The sequence below is a fragment of the Anabrus simplex genome, chromosome 1 (genome assembly GCF_040414725.1).
Source record: "Anabrus simplex isolate iqAnaSimp1 chromosome 1, ASM4041472v1, whole genome shotgun sequence".
Taxonomy (NCBI): domain Eukaryota; kingdom Metazoa; phylum Arthropoda; class Insecta; order Orthoptera; family Tettigoniidae; genus Anabrus; species Anabrus simplex.
In genome coordinates, this window is record NC_090265.1 from 1662257195 (window position 1) to 1662280166 (window position 22972).

The 22972-nt window shown below is 35.7% G+C and overlaps 1 protein-coding gene across 2 annotated transcripts in view; it reads left to right on the plus strand.

Moving 5' to 3' along the window:
- The window catches only part of LOC136881663 (NADP-dependent malic enzyme), a 189715-nt gene extending 175366 nt beyond the window's left edge, over nucleotides 1-14349 (plus strand). For both annotated transcript variants that reach the window (XM_067154168.2, XM_067154169.2), the window contains exon 13: nucleotides 14082-14349. The gene's annotated coding sequence lies outside the window, so the exon portion shown is untranslated. The remainder of the gene's footprint in view (nucleotides 1-14081) is intronic.
- Nucleotides 14350-22972: the final 8623 nt, after the last annotated feature.

Consider the following 22972-nt stretch of genomic DNA (forward strand, 5'->3'; position numbering starts at 1 on the left):
GTAAATTTAAAAGTTTTAAGATGTAGACGCACTCATTTTAAAAAATTCACCCCACCTTTTCACCCCCCAATATTTGGATTTTCCAAAAACGAAAAAATACGTGTTTCTTTACTTTTAAAGTAGATCCAAAATACCAATTTTCAGGTCTGTAGTATCTTCAGGTTCTGAAATATAAGTAGCCTCCTTAAAGGCATTCAACCCATTTTTCACCCTTTTACACCCTTCCTATTGGGATTTTCCGAAAACTAAAGAATACGTGTTTCTTTATTTTTAAAGGAGATTCTAAATACCAATTTTTACATCTATAAACTTTAAAAGTTTTGAGATATAGACATTAATTTTAAAAAATCATCCCCTTTTCACCCCCCCCCATTAATTGGATTTTCCACAAACAAAAAAATACGTGTTTCTTTATTTTTAAAGGAGATCCCAAACACCAATTTTCAGGTCTGCAATATCTTCAGGTTCTGAAATATAAGTAGCCTCATTAATGGTATTCAACCCATTTTTCACCACTTTTCACTCCTCCTATTACGATTTTCCGAAAAAAAATACGTGTTTCTTTATTTTTAATGAAGATTCTAAATACCAATTTTTACATCTATAACCTTTAAAAGTTTTGAGATATAGATACACTCATTTTAAAATATTACCCCCCTTTTCACCCCCCCTTAATTGGGTTTTCCAGAAACAAAAAATAAGTGCTTCTTTATTTTTAACGAAGATCCCAAACACCAATTTTCAGGTCTGTAATATCTTCATTTTCTGAGATATAAGTAGCCTCATTAAAGGCATTCAACCCATTTTCACCCCCTTTTCACTCCTCCTATTGCGATTTTCCGAAAACAAAAAAATACGTGTTTCTTTATTTTTAATGAAGATTCCTAATACCAATTTTTACATCAGCAAACTTTAATAGTTTCGAGATATAGATTCACTCATTTTAAAAATTCACCCCCTTTTCACCCTCCCATTAATTGGATTTTTCAAAAACAAAAAAATACGTGTTTCTTTATTTTTGAAAGCGATCAAAAGTACCAATTTTGAGGTCTGTAATATCTTCAGTTTCTGAGATATAAGTACCGGTATCCTGATTAAAGGCTTTCAACCCCTTTTTCCCCCTTTTTAACCCCTCCTATTGGGATTGTCTCAAAACAAAAAAATACGTGTTTCCTTATTTTTAAAGGCGATTCTAAATACAAATTTTCACATCTGTAAACTTTTAAAGTTTTGAGATATAGACACACTCATTTTAAAATTTCACCCCCCTTTTCACCCCCTTAGCGACGGAATATCCAAAAGTCCTCTCTTAGCGAGCACCTACATCTTAATATGAATATATCTCCAAAATTTCATTTCTTTATGTCCAGTAGTTTTGGCTCGGCGATGATGAATCAGTCAGTCAGTCAGTCAGTCAGTCAGTCAGTCAGTCAGTCAGGACAAGCTACTTTATATATATAGATACTAGCAAGATACCCGTGCTTCGCTACGGTATTATACTGAAATTTATAATTGAATGTTGTTTTAGATATATAATCAGCCGAAATTCGCGATCTGAATCGTTTTCTGCGAGAATCCGCCAAAATTCGCGATCTGACTCGTTTTCTAATAGATTATGGCAAGTTTCCTCCCATTTTTCAATCTTTATTTCCAGCAATCGATTTCGTACTTACCAGGCTAGGTCCAGGTATTCCACCCTGTCAGTTGGGTCCCTAAATCTTTGCCATCTTTTCTTATAAGCATTTTTAATATGGAACAAATCCTTCAGGAGATCCGGCATGGTGTCGTCTTGGGTGCCTTGGCGGTACTGAACACGCGGCCCGACTGCATTCTTAGTCATTACCCGTCCAGGACCCGTTTCCACAGCGGTCCGCACATTTGACGACGGTCCAGATTATTATTATTATTATTATTATTATTATTATTATTATTATTATTATTATTATAGATGTTCTGGATCCCACAGCAAGATGCAAGACCGCTACTTGGCGGTAAATTACATCTGCTGCCATTGTTATTGTTGAAATGTGACCAGCACCAATGTCGCGCGTAGGCAAGTGTGCGGGATTTCTGGCGATACGAATGACATACTTCCGTGCATTATTGACCTTATTATAGAGGTGAACAATTGGACGGTCAATCTCATTCCTATCGTTTATTTCAAATGTGTTCAAATTTTTATTCATATGCCAGGAGAATCTACTGTAATATAAGAACGTTCTCCGAAGGAAAAGTTGGCTGTTGAAAACGAACCCAGGAAAGATTAAAAAGATCGGTTTATGATCAGAATAAGTACATCGAAAATATACAGCCTGTTTCCAGTCATTCGACAGGGTCAGGAATGGAATGAATAAAGCCCCATCTAGCGGCGACAGTAGGAATTGTGCCGGCTGCCGAAGCACTCCTCTGGGGCAATGATCGATGAATGACAAATGAAATGAAATATTGGACAGTGTTGCTGGAATGAATGATGACAGGGAAAAGCGAAGTATCCCGAGAAAACCTGTCCCGCCTCCGTTTTGTCCAGCACGAATGTCACATGGAGTGACCGGGATTTGAACCACGGAACCCAGCTGTGAGAGGCCGGCGCGCTGCCGCCTGAGCAACGGAGGCTCCTTATAAGTACATTATGCACAGCAAAATCAATTGGTCTCACCTCCTTTTACACCCCACCGCCGTTAAGTTTATTTCCCCCCCCCAAAAAAAATTAAAAGAAGGAGTGCTTCTTTATGTTTAAAGGAGATTCCAAACCCCAATGTTCACGTCTATTACCTTGAGTTTTGAGATATAAGTATCCCCATAAAAATAATTCGCTTTTTTTACTTCCTTTCACACTTCTTCCCCCCCCCCCTTAAGTGAATTTTCCGGCAAAAAATACTTGTTTCTTTAATAGTAAAGGATCTTCTAAATACCAATTATCACGACTCTAACTTCTTCAGTTGTTTATTTATGTGTCCTCATGAAAGGAATTCAACTCCTTTCCACTCCCGCCCCCCAAGATGGTTTCCCCCATAAAACGCGTATTTCTTTGTTTTTAAAGGAGATCAAAATACCAATTTTCACGTCCGTAACAACTTTAGTTTTTATTAGATGTATGTATTCTCATACAATTAAGTCAATTAAATTTAGAATTCTTTCCCCCCACCCCCTTTCATTGGATTTTCCGAGAATATGCGTTTCTTTATTTTTAAAGGAGATCCCATATACAAATTTTTAGTTCTGTAATATATTCAGTTTCTGAGATATATGTATCCTCATTAAAGACATTCAACCCACTATTCACCCTTTTACACGCCTCCTATTGGGATTTACAGAAAACGAAAAAATACTTATTCCTTTACTTTTAAAGGAGATTCTAAATACCAATTTTACATCTGTAAACTTTTAAAGTTTTAAGATATAGACACATTCATTTTTAAAAATTAACCCCCCCTTTTCACCCCCCATTATCCGGATTTTTCAAAAACGAAAATATACGTGTTTCCTTATTTTTAAAGTGGATCCCCAATACCAATTTTCAGGTCTGTAATATCTTCAGGTTCTGAAATATAAGTAGCCTCGTTAAAGGCATTCAACCTCTTTTTCACCCTTTTCCACCCTTCCTATCGGGATTTTCCGAAAACAAAAAAAAAAAAACGTGTTTCTTTATTTTTAAAGGAGATTCTAAATACCATATTTTACATCTATAAACTTTAAACGTTTTGAGATATAGATACACTAATTTTAAAAATTCACCCCCCTTTACACCCCTATTATTTGGATTTTCCAAAAACAAAAAAATACGTGTTTCTTTATTTTTAAAAGAGATCAAAGGTACCAATTTTCAGGTCTGTAATATCTTCATGTTCTGAAATATAAGTAGCCTCATTTAAGGCATTCAACCTCTTTTTCACCCTTTTCCACCTTTCCTATTAGGATTTTCCGAAAACAAAATAATACATGTTTCTTTACTTTTAAAGGAGATTCTAAATACCAATTTTTACATCTATAAACTTTAAAAGTTTTGAGATATAGATGCACTCATTTTAAAAATTAACCCCCTTTTCACCCCCCAATAATTGGATTTTCCGGAAACAAAAAGATACGTGTTTCTTTATTTTTAAAGGAGCTCCCCAACACCAATTTTTAGGTCTGTAATATCTTCAGCTTCTGAGATATAAATATCCTCATTAAAGGCATTCGAACAATTTTGCACCCCTTTTCACCCTTCCTATTGGGATTTTCCGAAAACAAAAAAATAAGTGTTTCTTTATTTTTAATGAAGAATCTAAACACCAATTTTTACATCTGTAAACTTTCAAAGTTTTGAGATATAGATACACCAATTTTAAACATTCACCCCCCCTTTTCACCCTCCCATTAATTGGAGTTTCCAAAAACAAAAAAATACGTGTTTCTTTATTTTTAAAAGAGATCTAAAGTACCAATTTTCAGGTCTGTAATATGTTCAGTTTCTGAGATATAAGTTCCGGTATCCTCATTAAAGGCATTCAACCACTATTTCACTCTTTTTCACCCCTCCAGTTGGGATTTTCCGAAAACAAGAAAATACGTGTTTCCTTATTTTTAAGGAAGATTCTAAATACCAATTTTTATATCTGTAAACCTTTAACGTTTTGAGATATAGATACACTCATTTTAAATTTTCACCCCCGTTTTCACCCCCTTAAAGACGTAATATCCCAAAATCCTCTCTTAGCGAGCACCTACATCTTATTATAAATGTATCCTCAAAATTTCATTTCTTTATGTCCAGTAGTTTTGGCTCGGCGATGATGAATCAGTCAGTCAGTCAGTCAGTCAGTCAGTCAGTCAGTCAGGACAAGTTATTTTATACTAGCAAGATACCCGTGCTTCGCTACGGTATTATCCTGAAATTTATAATTGAATGCTTATTGTTTTAGATATATAATCCGCCGAATGTCGCGATCTGACTCGTTTTCTATGAGAATCCACCAAAATTCCCGATCTGACTCGTTTTCTATTAGATTACGGCACGTTTCCTCCCATTTTTCAATCTTCCTTTCCAGCAATCGATTTCGTACTTCCCGGGCTAGGCTCAGATATTCCTCCCGGTCAGTTGGGTCCGTAATTCTTTGCCATCTTTTCCTATAATCATTTTTAATATGGATAAAATCCTTCAGGAGATCCGGCGTGGTGTCGTATTGGGTGCCTTGGCGGCACTGAACCGCGGCTGGACTGCATTCTTAGTCATTACCCGTCCAGGAGCCGTTTCCAGCGCGGTCCGCACATTTGACGACGGTCCGGAACATTATTATTATTATTATTATTATTATCTGTTGCTGGAATGGCTGATGACAGGGAAAACCGGAGTATCCGGAGAAAAACCTGTCCCGCCTCCGTTTTGTCCAACACGAATGTCACATGGAGTGACCGGGATTTGAACCACGGAACCCAGCTGTGAGAGGCCGGCGCGCTGCCGCCTGAGCAACAGAGGATCCTTATAAGTACATTAAGAACAGTAAAATCAATTGGTCTCACCTCCTTCTACACCCCACCGCCGTTAAGTTTATTTACCGCCACCCCCCCCCCCCCACCAAAAAAGAAGACGTGTTTCCTTATGTTTAAAGGAGATTCCAAACACCAATGTTCACGTCTATTACCTTCAGTTTTGAGATATAAATATCCCCCAAAAAATAATTTAATTTTTTACTTCATTTCACACTACTCCCCCCCCCCACTAAGTGAATTTTCCCGCAAAAAATACTTGTTTCTTTAATAGTAAAGAATCTCTAAATACCAATTATCACGACTCTAAATTCTTCAGTTTTTGATTTAAGTGTCCTCATGAAAGGAATTCAACTCCTTTACACTCCCGCCCTCCAAGATTATTCCCCCCCCCCCCAAACGCGTTTTTCTTTGTTTTTAAAGGAGATCCAAATACGAATTTTCACGTCTGTAACAACTTTAATTTTTATTAGATGTACCTATATATTCTCATACATTTAAGTCAATTAATTTTTAAATTCTTTCACCCCCCCCCCCCCCAACTTCATTGGATTTTCCGAGTATACGTGTTTCTTTACTTTTAAAGCAGATTGCAAATATCAGATTTCACGTCTGTAACATCTTCATTTTTGAGATATCAGTAGCCGAATTAAAAGAATTCAATACCATTTTCAGTCACTTTTCCTCCCCCCTCCACCCAAGTGGTATTTTCGAAAAATAAAAATACACGTTTCTTTATGTTTAATAGAGATAAAAAATACCATTTTTCACTTCTGCAATATGTTAAGTTTTTTTAGATATATTGTAAAAATTCTCATTTTAAAAATTCACCCCTTTTGAGTTCCCCTTAAGTGGAGTTTCCAAAAACAAATCACCTATGTTTCTTTACATTTACAGGAGATTCCAAACACCCACTTTTTACGTCTGTAACATTTTACGTTTCCAAGATATTCTGTAGATATAGTCTTTCAAAAAATTCACCCCAATTTGTCACTCCTGTTTAACCGCCATTAATTGGATTTTCCAAAAACTAAAAAATACGTGTTTCTTTATTTTTAAAGGAGATCCCATATACACATTTTCAGTTCTGTAATATCTTTCGTTTCTGAGATATATGTATCCTCATTGAAGGTATTCAACCCATTTTTCACCCTTTTACACCCCTCCTATTGGGATTAACAGGAAACAAAAAATACATATTCCTTTATTTTTGGAGGAGATTCTAACTACCAATTTTTACATCTGTAAATTTTAAAGTTTTAAGATGTAGACACACTCATTTTAAAAAATTCACCCCCCTCCCCTTTTCACCCCCCAATATTTGGATTTTCCATAATCGAAAAAATACGTGTTTCTTTACTTTTAAATAGATCCCAAATAACAATTTTCAGGTCTGTAATATCTTCAGGTTCTGAATTATAAGTAACCTCACTAAAGGCATTCAACCCATTATTCACCCTTTTACACCCTTCCTATTGGGATTTTCCGAAAACAAAAGAATACGTGTTTCTTTATTTTTAAAGAAGATTCTAAATACCAATTTTTACATCTATAAACTTTAAAAGTTTTGAGATATAGATACACTCATTTTACAAAATCAGCCCCTTTTCACCCCCACATTAATTGGATTTTCCAAAAACACAAAAATACGTGTTTCCTTATTTTTAAAGGAGATTCCAAATACAAATTTTTTTACATCTCTAAATTTAAAAGTTTTTTTGATATAGATATTTTTAAAATTCACCCCTCTCAACCCCCCCCATTAATTATATTTTCCAAAAACAAAAAATACGTGTTTCTTTATTTTTAAAGGAGATCCAAAACGCCAATGTTCAGGTCTGTAATATATTCAGTTTCTGAGATACAGTTAAAGTATCCTCATTAAATGCATTCAACCCATTTTCACCCCTTTCCACCTTTCCTATTGGGATTTTCCGAAAACAAAAAATACGTGTTTCTTTATTTTTAATGAAGATTCTAAATACCAATTTTTACATCTGTAAACTTTCAAAGTTTTGAGATACAGATACACTGATATTAAAAATTCACCCCCTTTTCACACTCCCATTAATTGGATTTTCCAAAAACAAAAAAATACGTGTTTCCTTATTTTTAATAGAGATCAAAAGTACCAATTTTCAGGTCTGTGATACCTTCAGTTTCTGAGATATAAGTTCCGGTATCCTGATTAAAGGCATTGAACCCCTTTTTCACCCTTTACCACCCCTCCTATTGGGATTTTCTGAAAACAAAAAAATACGCGTTTCCTTATTTTTCAAGAAGATTCTACATACCAATTTTTACATTTGTAAACTTTTAAAGTTTTGAGATATAGACTCACTCATTTCAAAATTTAACCCCCCTTTTCATCCCCTTAGCGACGGAATATCCAAAAATCCTCTCTTAGCGAGCACCTACATCTTAATATGAATGTATTCCCAAAATTTCATTTCATTATGTCCAGTAGTTTTGGCTCGGCGATGATGAATCAGTCAGTCAGTCAGGACAAGCTATTTTATATATATAGATATAGATTTTATGAACAGCAATGCATTGTAACATACTTTTAATAGATACCGATATTGATTTTAAAACAATTATGACATTCCATAAAATTAGTCAGTCTAGTTATGTCAGAACCATAGAAATCTTATGATGAGGCCTAACATCTAAGTCATCAGCCCCAATAGAAATCTACCTCCTTGCACCATTAGGGTATCTGTCATAACAACCTCTTCTGATCCTCCTTAATAACAGGGAAATAATATTATCTGAACAGAACACTGTTAAAATGAGAAGGTAGTTGATATCTGAATGCCTGAGTTGATAGATTAGTTCCAACTGAGTTCAGGTATTTTGGTTTGAGGTTGAAATGTTGAATGCAAAATGTTCATATACAGTAGATGTCCATTATAGTGAATATGGCTTTTAGAGGAAGCCCTGTTGCAATGCCTTTTTAAAATTCTCTTAAATATTTCTATATTGAACTGTGTGATTTCCTTCGGTTGCAACGAGAACCCTTTCTCCGAGTCATCCATTATTGAGTGATTTAGTGTGTATTATTTTTTTCGGTATAGAAATTTATACACTGGTAGTGGAGCTTATGGTTCAGCATCAAGATCTACGCTGAACCTTTTAGACGTGTTTAGGTTGGCAACGGGAGCTTTCTGTACTAGCTCCATTCCCAGCCTACTCACTGAAGTGGGAGTTCCACCTTTATGAATGAGGAGACAGCAGTTACTCCTCACATACGCTGCCAAAATTCATGAAATGCCTCTACATCCAAGCTATTAATGCATCTTTAGTACTCAGTACCACCAGAGGTACCAAGATCGTCCAAATACCACATGACCAGTTGGGTTTCGAATTGATAGCTTGTGTCATGAGATAGATGTGGCTATCGATGGTTGTTTTGAGTGGACTTAAAGCGAGGTACCTCTGTGTTTAGTTCCACAGTCGAAAACTGTTTGATCTACTTCGTGGACCCAAGGTGATCACGCATGCATCTGTTCATCGGAGGTATTTCTAGGACTTCGTTCACCAGTATCCGGCTGCGAGACACGGTCTACATGGATGGTTCTAAGATCGAAGAAAATGTGGATTGTTCTTTCGTCACTGATAATGTAACTATGAAGTTTTCGCTTAATAGTGTCTGTAGCATGTATACTGTGGAGCTTTTAGTCATCTTAGATGCTCTGTAGTATGCACTGGGTGACAAAAGAAACCATTTTCTCGTATGTACCGACTCCTTAAGTTCTCTGCAGTCTGTTGACACCTGTTTCCTGCAACACCCACTGGAGCAGCAGATTCATGACCTTCTAGTCAGGTTGTGTGATGTTGGCACCAGAATCACATTTGCATGGCTTGCAAGCCACATTGGGATTGCGGGAATAAACTTGCGGATGAAGCTACAAAAGAAGCAATACTACATCCTAAACCTGTGAATGTTCCTGCTCGGGATATTTGTTCTCAACTACATTGAACCATCGTGGCATCCTGGGAATCAGAGTGGCTAGCTTTCTGAACCTCTAACAAGCTGAGAGCAATTATGAAGACAACTACTTTATGGTGGTCTTCACGGAGAGAGGCCGTAGTTTTGTGTAGGTTGAGGATAGGTCATCAAAGATCTACGCACTCTTACCTCCTAAAGAGTGAAGACTCTGCAGTGCGTTCTTGTGGTGCTGACTTCACCGTGGCCTACATCCTCACAGACTGTGCGATCTCTCTGGCCTAAAACAGAATCTTGGCCTGCAGGAGACATACATTCTATTCAATACTACAAAGTTGTGAAGTTATTAATTTATTTGATCTCATTATTGGGACCAGTTTCGGCAACTATACTTGCCATCATCAGCCTAAGAAAATTGTTACAAGGAATTCTGAAAACTACACTAACATTGTTTTAAAATTTATATATTTACAACTTGTTTTTAAACTAAGTTTTTGTATTGGGTGTACACCATAAAACTTGTATATTTAAAATACAAAGACTAGAATAATTCTTATGATATACAATACAAGTCATAAATATTATACAGTCTTTTGATTATAAAAATAGTATATGACGTTGTCAAATTGCTTGTAAAAGTTATAAAGGTTGATTACAGTATTGAGTTTTTGTGAAAAGTCTTCATAAAATATATCTTAATAGGACATTAAATGCATTCAGTTGGCCTTATCGAAATATAAACATTTAAAAATTATATTTAACATAGAGTAAAATTGGTTGATTAGAATATTAAAAGTCATTATACATGAGGGAAAATCAGATTACAGCACCAATTTTTGATAAAAACAATTCCTCATAGAATGTATGTTAATGACCTGTGTAGAATGTTCGAGTTTGCCTTGATAGTATCTAGAGTATAGTGACTACTGTAATATCTTGTGTGGATACAGTCAATTAAATTATATTAGTATATGTGTCACATAATATTGATACATTTTATAGCTGTATCCATAAATATGCCTAAATTGAATAGGTGGAACCACTTACCCATATTTCTTAATGTAAATCTTGATTCATTACAGACCAAAAAATGAAATTTTTGACATTAATGTCTAGACTGCAGGAGACACTCAAACTCATACTAGCCGATGATGCAACTACTGCTGATTTTGTCATTCACTTTATGTGTATGTAAATTTCAGGTGTTCTGTTACTCAAGGAACGTCTTTTCGGTTAAATACAATATCTTTTGTTTAAAAAAAAAATAATTTGAAATTCCTTCGCTGTATAAATTATTTTATTTGAAATTTCGTTTTCCACTTAATTTGTTCGGAGAGGATGATTACCTAGTTGTACTCCCTGTTAACCCTTTATAGGGCAAAACTATTTTTATGAAAAATATCATAGGACGCATAATGTATATGTTCACGGTTATCCTCCAATATAGTTTATATGTTTGAGATATATATACAGTTTTTAAAACACGGTTTATTCCTAAAAAACTGAGGTCAAAAAATCGACCACAATCCATTTAGGGAAGTGGTTTGGACTTTCATGTTTTGTGGTTGATAAATAAACCATAAAAATAAAATAATTAATTTGAACGTTTATTGTAATTTCCATGTATATTTCTGATATAATTGGACAATATATATTACTTGAAAATATAAAAAGAAGGAGTCAATAACGTGAGCACATTGTCAACACAAAATCAACTTGTGAATGTTGATGTCGTGATCGGATTCGAAGTCTGCACCCATTGATCTATCTCCACTCAAGCCTAGTACTTCGTTGTCTGTCGAATATGTTTGCTTTGCCACAGGAAATGGACGACAATCCTCAGCATTAGAATCGCCCTCCAAATCTGACTCAGAAGCTTGTTCTTCTGTTATTGTATCTAAAATATTGAGTAGTGCTCTCGCATCCAAGCAATCAGGCCTCCTCGCCATGACTGTAGCCTACAAAAAATCAACAGTTTGATATAGTTTGATAACCGGGTGAATAATTATATAAACAGTTTTGTTGTTTCAGAAGTACATGCTGCGGAGTGAAACAGCACGCAATGATAAAGAATTTTGTGTTCACAAGGAATCATGGTGGCCAATGGAACACTTGACACCACCATAAACAAAATGCTATAACAAGTCAGCGCAACACATATGGCGACTATATATTTGTTGAACTAACTGACAACATAGCGCTGATATTTATTATGATAAACACATGTTCCTATCTATCACTGTGAGTTTAGAATGAACATAAAAATTACGGCATGAATTTGAACAAAGTGAGGTTACGAATGCATGGCCTCTTTCTAGGATATATAACTAAAATGCTACAACATCTGTTGTGCTATTTCCACGTAAATACGGTAAAACATACATTTCAGATTACCTTAGAACCACTATATACAGGAATAAATGAAATATTATTGAATAAATTTAACTTACCTCATGAGATGATCTACTTCCATGCAAAGTGGGTGAGCTGAATGGATTGTGGTTCAGTTTTCAACCACAACGTGCATTGCGTTCTACAAAGTGCTGCTCTCTGTTTACCAGCGCTTGGAAACACGTTGTGGCTGATTTTCCGACCACAGAACGTTCCATGCCAGTAGCCTAACACCGTTAGGCAGATATTTATAATATAATGTAAGAGAAATTGAACCTTAAGTGGTGTGGTTGAAAATTCGACCACAAACCTATAAAGAGTTAAAACAAAATCATCATCACAACCACCTGAGGAGTTATGCGATCAGAAGATAACCACAATTCCGTGTGCAATTAGTTTCATTTGTCCATATTGATGGTTTACGACTCTCAGTTGCAGTTGCCCCAGGGGCTCTGAACTTTGGAGCGTGGGTTGGCGACCACGGGGCCCTCAGCTGAGTTTTGGCATTGCTTCCACTTACTTGTGCCAGGCTCCTCACTTTCATCTATCCTATCCGACCTTTCTTGGTCAACTCTTGTTCTTTTCCGACCCCGACGCTATTAGGTTTGCGAGGGCTAGGGAGTCTTTCATTTTCACGCCCTTCGTGGCCCTTGTCTTACTTTGGCCGATATCTTCATTTTTCGAAGTGTTGGACCCCTTCCAATTTTCCTTCTGATTAGTGTTATATAGAGGATGGTTGCCTAGTTGTACTTCCTCTTAAAACAATAATCACCACCACCACCACATCTCAATTGCAGAGTTTTCTGACCTTCCCACCTAATCAATACTATATATGTTGTAAAATTTCTTTATTTACATCTAAATTTCAATATAAATTGTCAACGACAATTCCTGCAATAGAGTGTTGCTTAAAAGCAGGTGTCAGTAAAATAATTCTCAGGAGACTGAGTCAAGTTCCTTACGAGTGTGTTGCACTCTCTTGGTCACAAGAGCCTTGTTAGCGTGTTGATATATTCTTCTGGCCTTAGGAGTATTTAATGTGTGCTTCAGCGTAACTTAATTGGGAATTATATTATGGTCCTGGCATCTTAGAAGGAAGCATAAAGAAGAATAGATTTATTTCTCCTTAACTTGCTGAATTTAGAAGCCTTTCTAAAAGTATCCTCCCCGTGGATGTTTCTAATACAGTATTTAATTTGAAGATTTCATGGCCCATATTAGTAGACATAATTATATAGCTCTTGGGCTTTTGCTGTGTTAAGAAAACAAGGAGGAATTCTTTACTTTTCAAGGCTTTTGGCACACATTCTAGTGATTATAAATTGTATGCCACCACCTCTTCTACCCTGCCGGCCAACATTCTGATGGTGAATTTTTTTCGACCAACAGGACTTGATGTAAAAGTTTCAAACAAATTTATTAAAAAACCACCATTCCAATACTTAACAATCTTTAAGTTTAAGATACAAATGTTACATATATGTAATTTTTCGATATTTTTATTAATCCATGCTTCATTAATATCAAATAATCTGTACAATCCAAATGTATGTCAGATCATTATGACTATGTCTCGTTCTACAAATAACCAACTTGTACTTTTTCAGACAAACACTAGTATTCCTTCCTTGTACATATAATACTATGACAAGTTCATTATTGAATTTTAGTTGCATTTTAAGCATCACTTTCTCCATAGACTAGATTTTTATGACTGTTTTATCTTGTATTAAAGCATGTATTATACTATAATGAGGAACCCAGTTCAGGGCCCTGACTTAGCTTTAGATTAAGTATGGCTGAAGATGCTTACAAAGCCTAAGCGAAACATGTCCCATTTTAACATATATGTAATATTTGTATCTTAAACTTAAAGATTGTAAAGTATTGGAATGGTGGTTTTTTAATAAATTTGTTTGAAATGTTTACATTCTGTACTCCAATACGGCTATCATAATGAGACTCATAACATGTAATACAACAGGACTCGAACCGGCTAACAACAGTATCAGACTGTTTAGACTGGAACACCTGAACGGTCATGGACTACAAATAACAGAGATATGAATACTGAAGATCTATATTTTGAATACTTCTTTTGTTTATCAGATGTATTCTCTGCTACTGCATGAAAAATCACTGCAAGTTTATCTGTTATGAGAAAAGAACCTGAGAATTAAAGTTACAATATTGTTGACCTGAGAAAGATAATGTGGCCTAAGATGTTGCATTGTTTATTATTATAAAATATGTTTGACATCTTGTCTTCCAGGTGTGATGGCTGTTCTCATTTCATCTCATTCAGACTGGGTGACAGCGCTGTGTTGATGTGTTCAGAGGCTGGACAACATGAAGCTGATATCACAATTGACTTGTACTATCTGTATTACTTTTCATATTTATTTATATTATTCTATGTTAAGTGTAAATTACAGTCTGTTAATATTGTGTTTTGTTAAAGTATTGTTCTTTGTCTTTGTCAAATGTAGAAAGAAATCTATAAGTATGTATATTTATAATAAATCATCCAGTATGTGTTATTATTTTTGTTACATAAAATAAATATTATTTTAATGTACACAACTTTAAGATTAAATAATCTTTTTTTAATTAAAAAAATTATTTCAATAAATTTAGAAATATAACCAGTGTCATCTCGACATTTATGAGCTGAAGCTCTGACTGCACAAAAGCAAAGACAGGTCAGGTTTTATCTGGAGGTATCAGATTTCCCATTCTCACTTTTCAATCAAATGATTGCAAAGAAATTGGAAATTTATTGAACATCTCCCTTGGTAAGTTATTCCAATCCCTAACTCCCCTTCCTATAAACGAATATTTGCCCCAATTTGTCCTCTTGAATTCCAACTTTATCTTCATATTGTGATCTTTCCTACTTTTAAAGACACCACTCAAACTTATTCGTCTACTGTTGTCCTCCCACGCCATCTCTCCACTGACAGCTCAGAACATACCACTTAAAGTCAAAGAAAGAACGCAAATTGTTACATTGAATCTTGTAAAGCGGTGTCTTGTGTTGGTTGAGGGTGTTAGAGAAAAGTTTGGATCCTAAACAGTTCAAACATCAGAATGATGATGAAGAATGTTGCTCCAAGTGGAGTTTAAATACATTTTAAAGCTAGTAATGAGATGTTTCTGCCGCTCACTCAAATTATGCTGTTGGGGCGAGGGAAATATTTGATACTTCAATTAGGGTTTATAATAACATATAAAGTTGTTAGATTGTTGTAAATCTTGTGTGAAGAGATAAATCTGTAGTCTTCTTAAAGCACAAGTGAAGAAGAGTGCTCAATGGTAAGCAGCTGTGTTAAATATTAGCTGGAAGGAGCAACTGTAGCTTCTTATATAGAGTCGAAAGGGAAATTATAACATGTAACATACCACTTATACTTTGAAGGTTGAGTCAAATGTTCCACCTTTACAACACCAAGATTTTTTATTATCTAATTATTTACATATCATTTTAAAAATATGACAGGACATGTTTCGTCTAACTTGTAGACATCATCAGCTGCAAAAGTCTTTAACCCTTTCGCACTCAGCGCGCCGATCTATCAGCGCGAGACGTTATGGCGAGAACGCTCACGGCGCCGATACATCGGCTCTGTCCTATTTAGGAATTTTGGTCATTTGCGTGGTTGTTAAATCGTAACAGTTGATCGTGACGGTACCTTACAGCATTGAATTTGCGTTTTACTCTACAGGTATTTCCACAACCCTGCAAAAAAATTATTTTCGACAAATGAAATCTGTTGACCGTGAATGTTTACGTTGTGGTTATTTGAAGTTGCTATTGCGTGGATCTGTTTTGGTTACCTTATGAATACAACAATTTCATCTTGCTATGAGTTTAGTTTAGAGTTTATTTTGTTTCTTTAGTATATCGTGTGTTCGCTGTACTTCGCAAACAATAATTTTACTCCTTTTCATAACTCCGTTGTTCCACGTGCTTGCACCATCTTTTTGTCGTAATGTCTAGGCCATATTCAAGGCCGAATGAAGCCGATATCCTTGAATTTTCACATGATTTAGACGGTAATAATGACCTTCCTTTGCCGAAAGGGATTCCTATTATGTGGCCAAAGACACAGTCATAGCTGCTTGCCGTGCATCGGACCGCAAGGACCTGAGATCGATGATCGTTACGTGTACAGTGAATAACTTTGTGCCATGCTTCATGAGTTAATTGCAGCACACACATCATATTGATATCAAATTATTCCGAATTAAATGTTCTTTCTTTCACACCTAAAAGTAAAGAAGGAAGACGCAATAATGTCTGATTTTTCTGCCATTAAAAACCATAGGCCTAATTTATTTTTTAAAATTTATTTTCAAAACTTAATAATTTTTTTGGGCTTTACCAATAACAATACGTCCTAGGTATATTCATTTCTTAAATGCTCATAGTTTCCTGTATTAGTGTGATTTATTTTATTTTAATGTGTGTTAAACTGTTTAGGCTACGTGTTGATTTTTTGTAATTTGGTTTGGAAAATCACAGAAATTAGTTTGAGTGTCTGCGAGCAAACCCCTGAATATAGGCTGAGTGCCAAAGGATTAAGAGAAAGCAACAAGGACAAGGAAAAAGTAACACATTAAAATAATTCGGGTAGCCGAATACGTCGATTAAAATGGTGAAGTGTTCAGGATTGCTCAAAAGTTCATTTTATGTAACATACCACTTAGTCGAGCAGCTCGTCTCCTTTCTCCCAAGTCTTCCCAGCCCAAACTTTGCAACATTTTTGTAATGTTACTCTTTTGTCAGAAATTGCCCAGAACAAGTCGAGCTGCTTTTCTTTGGATTTTTTCCAGTTCCTGAATCAAGTAATCCTAGTGAGGGTCCCATACACTGGAACCATACTCTAGTTGGGATCTCACCAGAGACAAATATGCTCTCTCCTTTACATCCTTACTACAACCCCTAAATACATGTGTGGAGATCTGTACCCTTTATTTACAATCATGTTTATGTGATTACCCCAATGAAGATCTTTCCTTATATTAATACGTAGGTATTTACAAGGATCCCCGAAGTGAACTTTCACCCCATCAGTGCAGTAATTAAAACTGAGGGGACCTTTCCTATTTGTGAAACTCGCAACCTGACTTTTATCCCCATTTATCATCATACCATTGCCTACTGTCCATCTCACAACATTATCGAGGTCATTTTGCAGTTGCTCACAATCTTGTAACTTATTTATTACTCTGTACAGAATAACATCATCTGCAAAAAGCCTTATCTCTGATTCCACTTCTTTACACATATCATTGATATATATATAAGAAAACATAAAGGTCCAATAATACCGCCTTGAGGAATTCCCATCTTAATTATTACAGGGACAGATAAAGCTTCACCTACTCTAATTCTCTGAGTTCTATTTTCTAGAAACAGAGCCACCCATTCAGTCACTCTTTTGTCAAGTTCAATTGCACACATTTTTGCCAGCAGTCTGCCATGATCTACCCTATCAAACGCCTTAGACAGGTCAATCGCGATACAGTCCAATTGACCTCCTGAATCCAGGATATCTGCTATATCTTGCTGGAATCATACAAGTTAAGCTTCAGTGGAATAACCTTTCCTAAACCTAAACTGCCTTCTATCAAACCAGTTCTTAATTTTGGAAACATGTCTTATATAATCAGAAAGAATGCTTTCCTAAAGCTTACATGCAATGCATGTCAAACTGACTGGCCTGTAATTTTCAGCTTTATGTCTATCACCCTAAGCTCCTTCATGCAAACAATAATCAAACAAGTACTTCAGGTATGGTACTATATCCCAACCCATTGTCTTTAGTATATCCCCGAAACCATATCGATTCCAGCTGCTTTTCTAGTTTTCAACTTTTGTATCTTACTGTAGATGTCATTACTGTCATAGGTAAATTTTAATACTTCTTTAGTATTATTCACCTCCACTATCTGAACATTATCCTTGTAACCAACAATCTTTACATACTGCTGACTGAATACTTCTGCCTTTTGAAGATCCTTGCATACACACTCACCTTGTTCACTTCCACAGTCAAACATCATGACTCAGTTTGTCACTAGGAACACCTAACATGATAACCACAATGGTAGGTCAACACCAGAGGAGGAAGGAGCAATAGAAGGAGGGACAAGAACAAATGTGGATGAGGACAATCTCCATATGCTCTATACTGCCTTCAAATAGATAGGCCCTCTTCTTATCAAACCCAGTTCTTCTCCATGTCTTTTCACCCCCAATATATTAATTTCTACTTCCCACCTTCATCAGGAAGGTGGGTTTAACACTCATTGAAGGGGTTATCTGGGCAGATCTTCAGTCTTGATGTGGAAAATGTGGTACAGGAAGAAGGCCAGATAAACACAGGAAAAGGAAAGAGAGAAAAAGATAAAGAGGAATACAAGTGAAAATGTCTTAATTCCTCATGGTTATCCTTCTGTTATTGCCCTAGAGGTATGTGACAGGTCTTGCTAGCCTGTGTATTACTGTATCTTAATACTACCTGGAGTTTGAAACATCAAAAGTCATTCTCCAAGCAATTAGAAAAGAGACTGGAAAGAAAGACAATCTATGAGGGGAGTTCATTTAATTATGTCTTAGTCTGTGAGTTATAGACAATGGCAAAGTGGCTTAGCAAGTGGTTCTGAGAGTTGGATGAACATTTCTATTGAGCACAAGATGACGTCTTAAGGACAGACTCGGGGTCATGGCCTTCCTGTGTTCGGGTAGCTATGTCAGCTGAATCACATGGTCATCCTTAACACATTGCAGTGCACGGCCAACACTGACTCAGGTCTTGTGAAATGCTCAAGCATCGTATCCTATGCCTGAGTAGATGTTGGGGTCACGTTGTCTGTATTGTAGTTTTCATGTATGATCAGAACTCAGGATTTTGTTGCCATCTGTTGACTATTTAATTTTAAGAATTTCATTTTTAAGTCTGATGTCGTTGTGGCATCATACAGAACCATTAACCCGACTCAAGGGAGATAGGGTCATCTTCCCTAGCCTTCACTTGAGTAATTCTTGTCTTTTATTACAAGATATTAGAATCATTCCGTATTGACGGTTTTCACTTTACAAAGGTGAAAGTAAAGTAAAGTAATTCTTGTCTGGCGCATCCAGGTCAGCAGATGAGTAAATTTTTACTTGCCTTCAACTATAATACAAGTCTCGGATGGAAGTTTAAAAATGGAAATGGAATCGACAAGTCTCTGGTTACAGTTGCACAGTATGATGATAATCCTGATGTTCGTGTGAGTATTAGATCAGAGAACAAAACGTGATTTGGAACAATAAATATTTTAACAATGAATGGTAAGGAAAATGAATTGATTGACCTAATGGAGAGATGAAAACTGGACATCCTGGGATTAAGTGAAGTAAAATGGAAAGGGAAAGGAGTGAAGAAACTAAGAAAGGGGTACACATTGTACTGGATGGGTAACAGTAAAGACAAAAGAAATGGAGTGGGATTTGTAGTGAATCAGAATGTTGAACAAATAGCTGAAGTTGAGTATGTAAATGAAAGAATTATAATAATGCACATACATGTAAACAAGGAACTAGTGAAGATAGTACAGGTGTATGCCCCACAGAAAGGATGTAGTGTGGAAGAAAAAGAAGAGTTCCTCAATGAACTGGAATCACATATTGTTGGAGATGGGATCATGATAATGGGAGATCTGAATGCTCAATATGGGAACTGATAGAATGGGATATGAGAATGTTCTGGGCCCACATATTATCTGTGCACTTTTTAGCGATAGATTTGTGTAGGGGTTTGAGGAGTAAGGAGGGAGCACTTCCGGTTCGATTAGCACTGCCAACTGAATGGAAATGAAATCTGAATTGAATTGATGATATGATCGATCGATATGAATTTTCTGAACCTTTATTAGTTTAAGCCAACAACTGTGTCACACACACATTATATAACATTTCTTGATGCGAATCTTATTCCTAGAGTGAATTCTATAGTTTGGCTTTGCTGTGTAAATAACAACAGTACTAGTACGTAAAGTGTACGCCAGATGTCGCACAGCGATTCATAGTTTGTGTCGACCGCTTCAGCACTAGGGTGTAAATCTATCGCTAAAAGGTGCGCAGATAGTAGGTATACAAGTATAAAGGATGAGTCGTCCACGCAATCAATACTTTATTTTACAAAGTATCTAGAATATTTACATTAAAAGACAGTACCAGTTTTGACCTGTAAATAGGTCATCATCAGCTGTTGATGAACCTGCTTAATAACGACTGTGCAGAACAAAACACTACTAAAATTAAACAAGAATGCCACTATTCTAATAAAATGCATAATGATATGATATTTACATATGGTACAATAAAGGGTTATGACTTGCTAGAGTCAATCAATCAATCAATCAATCAATCAATCAATCAATCAATCAATCAATCAATCAATCAATCAATACTGATCTGCATTTAGGGCAGTCGCCCAGGTGGCAGATTCCCTATCTGTTGTTTTCCTAGCTTTTTCTTCAATGATTTCAAAGAAATTGGAAATTTATTGAACATCTCCGTTGGTAAGTTATTACAATCCCTAACTTCCCTTCCTATAAATGAATATTTGCCCCAGTTTGTCCTCTTGAATTCCAACTTTATCTTCATATTGTGATCTTTCCTACTTTTATAAACGCCACTCAAACTTATTCATCTACTAATGTCATTCCACGCCATCTCTCCGCTGACAGCTCGGAACATACCACTTACAAGTCATTCATCTCATTTTTTGGTCCGTATTGACAACAGTGATTACATTCAATTTACAAAGTATACATTTATTATTCACCTATTCAATACCAACAGTACCACGTTTCGTGGTTAAATAATCATAAAAGATTGAAAAGTTGCGGACATGTTTTGCCCTTCTTATTGGGCATCATCAGCACATAAGCTAATCTTAAAACAAACAATTTTATTAAGAATGATTAACCTATTGTTTATGAAAAATTGAGATGGGGTATGTTGTGATATTAAAAAAAAAAAAAATTCTTTGAAACAGTAGTTAAGAAATTTGACAATGGAAGTATAAGCACATGTTAAAATTATTGTAGTATATTTTACAATATTGTCTAAAAAATTATTTGTAATGATAAGAAGTTTTTAAAATCGGCATGTGTCTGGAACTGAAATGGATCCTCTTCTTAGTGAAAGTCAGTAATATTTGCCGCGGTCGCTGCTAAATAGATCAGAGGATGAATTTTTTTTAAATTATGCGTTCCAACTGTTAAAATTAGGTTAAGAAGAAGCAAATGGTGTATCTTCATTGAGTTGAATTGATATAAGATACACTCTGGTGTAATCGTTGAAATGGAGTATAAGTTGGAGATCTATCTGTGTTTGAAAGTAGTTTGAAAATAGTCCCCCTCCCACACCGACACCAAAACGTAATACTCTGCCCAGTTCTACCCTCCCTCAACTCGCCCCCCTCCCTACGTCACACTCGTACAACACGTGAAGTAGGAACTCCAGTCAGACCAATGCTGATAACAAAACAAGATAGATACTCACACTGCATTTGAGTAAGTACCCAGTTTTATGCAATCCACAACACTGTACAATCGTATACGTTTTAAACACATACATCAAATACGTCTTTTTCTTCTTCTTCTTCTTCTTCTTTTTTTCTTTTTAACAACACTCTATCCGTCGATTCCTACAACATCTGGAAGACCACACTTATATGTGAAAATCAACATAACTTTCAAACACAGATAGATCTCTAACTTATACTCCATTTCAACGATTACACCAGAGTGTATCTTATATCAATTCAACTCAACGAAGATACACCATTTGCTTCTTCTTAACCTAATTTTAACAGTTGGAACGCATAATTTAAAAAAATTCATCCTCTGATCTACTTAGCAGCAACCGTGGCAAATATTACTGACTTTCACTAAGAAGAGGATCCATTTCAGTTCCAGATAAATGCCGATTTTAAAAACTTCTTATCATTACAAATAATTTTTTAGACAATATTGTAAAATATACTACAATAATTTTAATGTGCTTATACTCCCCATGTCAAATTTCTTAACTACTGTTTCAAAGATTTCTTTTTTTTTTTTTTTTTTTTTTTTTTTTTAAATATCACAACATACCCCATCTCAATTTTTCATAAACAATAGTGTAATCATTCTAAATAAAATTGTTTGTTTTAAGATTAGCTAATGTGCTGATGATGCCCAATAAGAAGGGCGAAACATGTCCGCAACTTTTCAATCTTTTATGATTATTTAACCACAAAACGTGGTACTGTAGGTACTGAATAGGTGAACAATAAATGTATACTTTGTAAATTGAATGGAAACATACCACTTAGTCGAGCAGCTCGTCTTCTTTCTCACAATGTTTCCCAGCTCAAACTTTGTGCACATTTTTGTAACACTGCTCTTTTGTCGGAAATCACCCAGAACAAATCGGGCTGCTTTTCTTTGGATTTTTTCCAGTTCTTGAATCAGGTAATCCTGGTGAGGGTCCCATACACTGGACCATACTCTAGTTGGGGTCTTACCAGAGACTTATATGTCCTCTCCTTTACATCCTTACTACAACCCCTAAACACCTTCATAACCATGTGCAGAGGTCTATACCCTTTATTTACAATCTCATTTATGTGATTATCCCAATGAAGATCTTTCCTTATATTAACACTTAGATACTTACAATGATCCCCAAAAATAACTTTCACCCCATCAACGCAGTAATTAAAACTCGGAGGACTTTTCCTATTTGTGAAACTCACAACCTGACTTTTAACCCCATTTATCAACATGTCATTGCCTGCTGTTAAAGGGCTTTGACTTGCTGGAGTCCTATGAATGCCACATTTTCCAAAAACAGTATTGCTGAAAGTTTAAAAATAGGGTACCGTTCTTGGAGTTCAAAGAGTCACTGGGGTTTTGTTGTCAAGTTCAAAAATCTATGCTGTATGCCAACATTGTCATATGAGATATATACATTTGGTACAATTAAAGGGCTTTGGTTTGCTGGAATCCCATGAGTGCCACATATTCAAAAAATTGTATTACTAAAAGGTTAAAAATATAGGGTACAATTCTGTTTTTGGAAAACGTGGCATTCATAGGACTCCAGCAAGCCAAAGCCCT